The sequence below is a fragment of the Lycium barbarum genome, chromosome 12 (assembly GCF_019175385.1).
Source record: "Lycium barbarum isolate Lr01 chromosome 12, ASM1917538v2, whole genome shotgun sequence".
Lineage (NCBI taxonomy): Eukaryota > Viridiplantae > Streptophyta > Magnoliopsida > Solanales > Solanaceae > Lycium > Lycium barbarum.
Window position 1 is genome coordinate 15,974,024 of NC_083348.1, and position 8,343 is coordinate 15,982,366.

Consider the following 8,343-nt stretch of genomic DNA (forward strand, 5'->3'; position numbering starts at 1 on the left):
TTGCTTTACTCCATTCTAGGTGAGCAAGATCATTTAAGAGGAAAGGGAAGAGGGAATAAGGTAACCTACCATTTTATGTAAAGAAATTTATCAAACAAGTTCATATTCTATCTAACTGTTCCTTTATTTACTTATTTTAGAAAAAAAGAAAGGGAAACACATCAAGAGTTGTATCCAAAAAAACTTATCAAGTTCAAACAGCCCAATTAAGGTTTTAACAAAAGACCTCACTTCACAATAAGGGCAACTCATGACTGATTAGCAAAAATAGGGGACTTGACTATAATCACAAGCACTCATTACCAGCAAATCATCCACATTATATGTACTAACACATAGGTTGTCTCATCTTCCTTCTTTTTTATTTTTTTTTAAATTAAGTTAAACTTCTTATATTGACTCTACTTAGGACCATGATCAGTAAACTAGCAATAATATTCAAGAAAAGGCAAGGGAAAGGGAAGGGGATTTTCTGAAATAGCACTTCACATCCACATCTTTATGGTGAACACAGAACCTCAAGACCACATGAACAAACAAGACCAATAAGTAAATCAACAGCGTACTTCTTGAATGAACTTCAGAATAACACTTACATCAATCTCTACTATGTTTGTTATTAAATAAAGCACACATTAAATATAGAACCAAAAAAGGCATACTTAGCATCATCAGACATATAAACACAACTAACCTACAAACATATTCAAACTAGGCAGAATACTAAATACTAAGCACAAAATGAAATGAATTAAATTAAGGCTTAGCTTTTAAGTGCGCAGCGAAGAAAAGAATGGATTTGGGAGCCTCTGTGCTTCCAAATCTCAGCAACCTAGCCACACACACGCGAAAAAAAAATGAAGTAAGGATCAAATATTTTAACTAGAAACCCCAACTATTTAGTTTAGGTTTTCAAAATTCTTTTGTACTAAGAAGTTTTTTCTAAAAAATTTGAGCTTTTCAACTTCCCTTTTTCTAAAATTTCTCTATATATTTTTCTTGCTCTTTTTTTCTCAACTCCCAAACTTCCAAAAACTTGTTCTTGTATGAGGGTTGGGGATCTATTTATAGAATCGCAAAGTTGAAACGAAACCCAACAACAGTCGATGTGGGACAAAACCTTTCTCACAATCAAAACCAAATAGCCGACAAATCAACGACCCATATCCAAAATAAGCTAACATACGGTCAGATCTGACCCTCTTGGGTCGATCTGACCCAGCGAACATGAACAAATAACAAAATACCAGCAAAATAAACTTAAAAGAAAAAATAAATGAAGATTTTGACTAAAACAATTCTAAAAACAGAGCAAATTAAGGGTTTATTACCATATTTGGACAAAAGAAGTCGTGGAACCAAGTGCATATGCAATATTTCATCACAAAGGGCATACAGATGTTGTGCATGTCAGCACACGCCTGTAAAAATGCCATTTTGGGCATGAGAGAGGCGACAAAAGTATGGCGGCTATCTAGGGTTTTACACGAGAAAGGAAAGAGGGGGGAGAGAGAGAAGCGGGAGAGGGGGGGGGGGGGGGGGGGAGGGGGGGGTGAAATAAAAAAGTGAAAATGAGGGTTTGGGGGTGGGTGGGGTATACGATGCTTAATTGAAAAGATTGGGCCAGGTCTCAGCCTGGTTTAGGCTGGACTCGGTCCAAATCCGAAATTAGATTAAAAGGGCCTTAATTTTTCATGTATACACCAAGTGTGAACATATATTTCACATATATGTGTATACTTTGGTGTATACATTGGGTATATCTAATGCCCAAAACAAATAATTAGAAATTAAATTTGGAGGAAATTTTAATTACGGGAAAAATTAGGCAGTAGTTATTTTAAGATAATTTTAAAAAGTCGATCAAATTATCAATTGGCCTAAAATGGCCTTAACTAATTAGCATAGCATAGTTATTTTAATTATGTCCTTTTAAATAATTTTTTGGAAATTAAATTAAACTTATTATTTAAAATAAAATGTTAACAGGCTGATTTTGCAAAACAATTCTAATTTCTTTAAATTGTGAACTGATTAAATTATTTATGGCCAAGGAAAAAACAATGAAAAGAAATATATCTATATAAAAATAATTATTACTTAATTAATTAATTAGCTTAATTAAAACATTTAAGGGAAATTATCCCTATTTCATAAAAATCAGGAGTTAAGAAGGTTAAATAGTTTAAATTATTCAAATTTGCAAAGATAAAATAAAAGGGAAGTATTTGCAAAATAATTTTAAATAATTAAATAAGAACTCTTCCTCTATCTCTCCTTTTCCTTTTTAAATTAAATTTAACAAAATATCATGAAACTGCTCATTAATCTCTAAATAAAATTTATGATGCATGAAAATCCTTTTTTGTTAATTTAAGGGAAAGAAATATTGATCTAGACAATTTATAAAAATCACTAAAGGTTTTTTTTAAAAAAAAAAAAAATACTCAGCTCGTTTATTTATTATCTGAGGATTCTGAGTGATTGAAATTAATTACGGGAGGTCAAAAATTAGGCGTCAACAAAGACCATAGGAAAGAACCTATGTTTTAGTACAACCGTAGTAAGAGCACGTTCACAACAAGATTTCATGTAAGTTGCCACTTGAAATAAAAAAGGAGAAAGGGTCAGCTATCTATGTCATCAAGTTCACAGAAAAAAGAATGGCATAAATTTTAGCACAATTCTTAGCAACTCTGGATTTTTAACTTTCAAACAGGGTACTTATTGTCAACAACCTTAAACTAGTTCATTTTTCTTTAAAAGAAGGCAAAATCATCCTTTTGGAATGACCAGTCTCTTTTCCTTAACTCCCTAAGTTACCTTTAAACCTTTAAACAAGATAATTTTCCCAACTCTTTCTATTTCCAACCTTTTGGCGAAATAGTGAGATTTAAGGAACGCCAATATACCCTCAAGACAGGAATGCACCCCATGGTCCATAGGTTGGTCATGACACCCCTCAAGACAGGAATGCACCCCATCGTCCATAGGTTGGTCATGACACCCCTGCCCTCTCTTTGAGGTGTCTTGAAAAGACCATCCTAGGCCAGGTGGTTCAACTTGCTATTAAGAATACTCACCATATCCCCCAAACAACAACATCAAACCAATTTCAGCTTATCACTATTTATCTTTTAAAACATAGACTCAATATCCAGTTATCTCGTTCCACAGTTCCTAACATGATAGAATTTTAAACACACCAATAGTATAGAATCAAACCTTACTAGACAGCGCAGAACTTTACCTTTTTAATCCAAGTGACACTACAATGACAACTAAAGTCTAAGTGCCACAGTTTAGGTTTAAGAACAAAAGGTTCTTACCAATCTTAAGTTAACTAAATGCCTTTTTCCTAAGTTCAAACTAAGTCTAGCACATCACATAGACATGTCCACACATAAATGTATCACACAAGTTTTAAACATATTCATCATGAAGCAAAAAGAAAAGCAAGCAGATTAAATTCTGAGAACATGGATTCAGACCCTGGTGAGTAACTTACCCCTTAGTCCTGAGTTAATAACAATTTTTATTCCACCTAATTATGGCAAAAATATGACAGACTCTTACCCGTTGTTTTAACTTAGTTTTAACTAGCATGAAACCTTAAGGATCCCCCTAAGTCATGATAAACTATTCTTGACCAATCCCAAGATCTCTGTGAATCCCATGGTCATGACAACAAGATTTAGGAGACAAGGAAGCCTCAGGGTCTTGAAAGAGAAACAGGATAGTGTAAGGTCATCACCTCCCCATCCCTCTATTGAGTCTTACTTTCAGTGAAAGGGATCAAAGGCCCCACTGGTCATCACCTCCAGTTCATGCCTAAGCTCACCTTTTACTCTCCACGGGCAACCCCAGCTCCCTTACCTTATACCCATACCTAATGACAATCACCAAGAACTTATGGACAAGAGTAGTTTGACGCTGCCCTTAAACTGAATTTCATATAAACACCTAATGGATCACCTAAGGTAATAGCTTTTAATCAACTCAGTCTAGGGTTCCAACTATGCAAAGCCATTTTGAATTCTTTTTGGAAATTAACACTTTGAGAAGGTTTGAGCATTTTAATCAATTAAAAAGCATAAGTTGAGACTTAGCACAAGCCTTTAGACTCAAACAACTCATTTTTTCCAGTTGATTAATCATTTTAAATAATTAAGAGCACATCAAGACTCAACTATGTTTTTCAATCCCCTTAGACTTCTTTTGAAAACTCAAACATGAATTAGATATGAAAAAGAGAGGGTCTGATAACATGAATGTCAGGACTGAACTCTACTCAAATGAAACAAACATGACACACAATCATCCTATTTGTATCTTGGTACTCTGATTCATTTTAGATGATTTATAACTTCATAATACTAAATTAGTTCCTAATGAACCATTTGAGAACCTGTTACCACATGAATGAAGCTTAATCCAAAAATTTCATTTTTTAGCCTTCTATATCATATTCTAGAATGTTGTTGCTTCAAACTACCTTTAATATATAGCATGCAACTATTCAAAGTTACTTTAGTCTAATCCAGACACATTCAAATAGATCCATGTAGACTCAGACCCACTCAGATGCAAACAAGCCCTCCTTGACTTTACTCTAATGCCTTAAACACATCAAAGACTCCTATAAGTATGCCTAGATTCCTCAAACCTTACCTCAGTTTAATCATGATCCTTTATTTGTTTATCCTAATTATAATTCATGCTCCCCAGTTAACATAGACAAAGCATACCGACCTATGAAAGTAGGTTGATAAATCAAGTTTGACATAGTCTCATCCAAGAAAGAGCAACTGCCTTAAATAATTTAAAACAAATAATCACAACACTTTAGCATTCTACTGCATTCAAATAGGATCATTACTGATTTAAAGGTTCACTAAATTGCTTATTAGGACTCATGTAATCCTATTCTAGTCATATTTAATGGTTGAAGCAACCAATTAGGAAATTTCAATCATCTTAACAAAACACAACAACAACATGCTCATCTATATCTATGGTACAACATCAACACATTATCTAAAACTTATATATTCAGTCCATATCAACAACTATTTACTAATGTTAAACATGTACTTTGAAAATAAGGGAAGTAATCTCCATATCCAAATAAGTTAATGAACCTTAAACATTACCCAAGCAGCACATTGTCACTTAGTTGAACCAAAAAGTAATCTAATAACAATCTAATCACCAAAACAGGCTACTATCACATAAACCAACTACTAAACAATAACAAAATAAGTAAAAAGGATAGAATGCTACCTTTTAAAAGTGTAGCCTTGGTCAAAATCAAATTTTAAAGCCCTTTGTGCTTCCAAGACCACACTCAGCCACACAGACTCGAAAACAAAAAGGAAATTAAACTTTTAGAACTCAGAAAAACCTCAAACTAGTCGAAGTCTTAAAATTATTATACTTAAGAGGCTTGAAATTTGAAGTTTCTAGGCTTCTTTTAAATTTTTAATTTTTTTTACCTCTGAAAACTCTTCCCCCCCCCCCCCCCCCCTCCCCCCCCAAACTTCTCTTTTTGTAAAAGGGGTTGGGGTTCTATTTATAGAACCCCAAAAATCGTCCAAAGCTTTAAACAAACGACGTGGAACAAACATATTTTCTCCAAAATTAGCCTTTGTAGGCCTTTACACGGCTAAGATTAATTTGAATCAATAATGAATGGTCAGATCTGAGTCTTGCTTGACTCGATGTGACCTATCTTTGTTCAACCAATGATATTCAAGTAAGGTACAATAACAAAACACATAAATCACAGAACAAATAAGAAAATAAAGCAAAGGGATGATTTATTACCGTGTTTGGATTAAATTTTTCGTTAAATCAAGTGAAACATTAAATGTTTTCACTATAATAGACATGCAAAAGTTGTGCTTATCTGCTATACCCTATATTTATGCCATTTTGGCAGAGAGAGAAGAGGGAAACATGAGGCGGCGCTAGGGTTACACGGAAGAGGAGGGGAGAGAGAGAAGGGGGGGGGGGGGGTAAAGGGGTTTTTGGGAAATCAAATGAGAAAAGGGGGATATATCCCTCATCTGTATTAAGCGATTGGGCTGGGTCTTGGCCTGGTTTAGGCTGGACCTGGTAGGAATTAAAACGCTATCCCCTTGTTGTATACATATATATATGTATTCCTGGTGTGTGTGTGTGTGTGTGTCTATATATAAAGATAATTTGATAATTAAATAATGATTAAAATTGATGATATTTTAATTATAGACAAAAATAGTACATAATTATCCTATTAAAATAGTTAAAATTTTGGCTAATTGTGTTAATGGGCTTAAAATTGTGAATATGGCCCTAACTGATTCTGACCCAACTAATTATTTCAATAATGGCCATACTTGTCCTAATTAGTAAGTTTAAAATTAAATTACATTAATGACCTTAATTAATTTAATTTGGTTATTTTAATTAAGGCTATTAAGAGGCTGATTTTACAAAAACAAAATGACCCCAATTTCCTTAACCCATGAATTGGTCAAATTAATAGTGGTCATAACAAAAAATAATTAAATAATTTAAACATCAATTTGCAAAAAGGGACACTTAATATCCTCATTAAAACATTTATAGATAATTATAAATATATTTTTTGACAAATTACACAATTGTGCCAAATTAACAATTAAAGAGTGAAATGGTTAATTATTTAAATTACTAAAACTCCATGGATTAAAGGGAATAAAGTGTTTACTAATTTTTATTTTGACAATTTAACAATCAAATAATGATTATTATTTTAAAACAAAATACCCTTTTTTCTTTGATTAAATCTAACAAGCATCTCATAAATGTCATAAAAATGCCAATTAATTTCTAAATAGATTTGTGATGCCATGAAAACCTTCCACAAATTTAAAGGAGTAAAATATTGGTCTGAACAACCTATAAAAATCATTTAAACCCTTTAAGGTGCATAGCTCGTTTTATTTACTTTCAAAGGACTCTGAGTAATTTAAGTAAATTACTGGAGGTCAAAAATTAGGTGCCAACAACTGCCCCTTTGGTGTTCAGGGATGGCAGGACCATCCCTGAGCAACAAAATTTGACTAACCCTAATTTTTACTAACCCGGCTCATTTCACGATTTATCTTTTCATGCAATTTTAGCATACGTGGCCAAACCCTGATTTCTGGGTTTCTTACATATCTCAGGTCATATGAGAATTCAGGTCATCTGTAGTTCGACTCAACTAAAGACTTTTAAGTAATTCAGAAGGAATGTCCTGAGACCCTCAGTGTTGTGACTGGGGTTCTTCCGGACGACTGTTAGAATGTGACCGACCCTCTGGTCTTGAGTTCGCCTACATATCCCTAATCTCTGGGAAGCAGGTCACATGTATTTCGACTTGCTGGAGAAGAGTATGTCCCTTATTCAGGAATACTTTTAGATTTTCCGGCGTGCATCCGACCGATCATTATTTTTTAGAAAAGAAAATAAAAACGAGACAAATTGTGGCTGAGTCTAAGATCGGATTGCTTCCAAATCCTAGCCAGAGAGCTTGACTCTCATGGGCACTCTATCCTGACCGGCTGCGTAAGAAAAAAATTCCACGTTTGCTACACAATTTTCCTGGATCTAGTTTAGCAAGCTGGCTTCTTTTTGGCGATTGTGTGCCTTTTCCTTGGATTTGACAATATGCAGATATTTTTCATAGAAATTTAGATGAATGGCCCTCTTGTTTGTTAGTATGAATGGCTCTCTCGACAATTTGTATGAATGACCCTCTTGGCAATTTGTATGAATGGCTCTCTCGACAGTTTGTATGAATAACCCTCTCGGCAGTTTGAATGAATTGCCCTCTTGGCTTGTTTGAATGAATGGCCCTCTTGGCAGTTTGTATGAATGGTCCTCTTAGCAGTTTGTATGAATTTCCCTTTTGGCTTGTTTGATCTAATGGCCCTCTCGACGGTTTGTATGAATGACCCTCTCGGCGGTTTGTATGAATGGCCCTCTCTGCAATTTGTATGAATGGCCCTATCGGCAGTTTGTATGAATGGCCCTCTAGGCAGAAAATAAATTAATGGCCCTCTTGGCAAAGTAAATGAATGGCCCTCTTGGCATGCAGATGACAAATATGGCCCTTGTGGCTGGATAATCTTTCTTTTATCCGTTGTATTGGTTGTTGACCCTTGTGGCCGGATATGCCCTTTGGGCTCGTCATGACCCTTTTGGTCATATATATCTTTATGCTCATCAATCATGACCCTCTTGGTCTGATATATATTTGTTGCTCACTCTTTATGTGACCCTTTTGGTCAGATTCGTCTTTAAGATCATTTGCTCTATGACCTTTGCGGACAG

General features: G+C 34.4%; 1 long non-coding RNA gene across 1 annotated transcript; it reads right to left on the reverse strand.

Annotated features, from left to right (window-relative positions):
* Nucleotides 1-281: 281 nt before the first annotated feature.
* Nucleotides 282-5,997, reverse strand: LOC132625101 (uncharacterized). Its single transcript, XR_009576641.1, has 4 exons — nt 5,827-5,997; nt 5,284-5,360; nt 1,332-1,421; nt 282-832 (listed from the first exon to the last, which is right to left on the reverse strand). It is a non-coding gene; the product is annotated as an uncharacterized LOC132625101 (long non-coding RNA).
* Nucleotides 5,998-8,343: the final 2,346 nt, after the last annotated feature.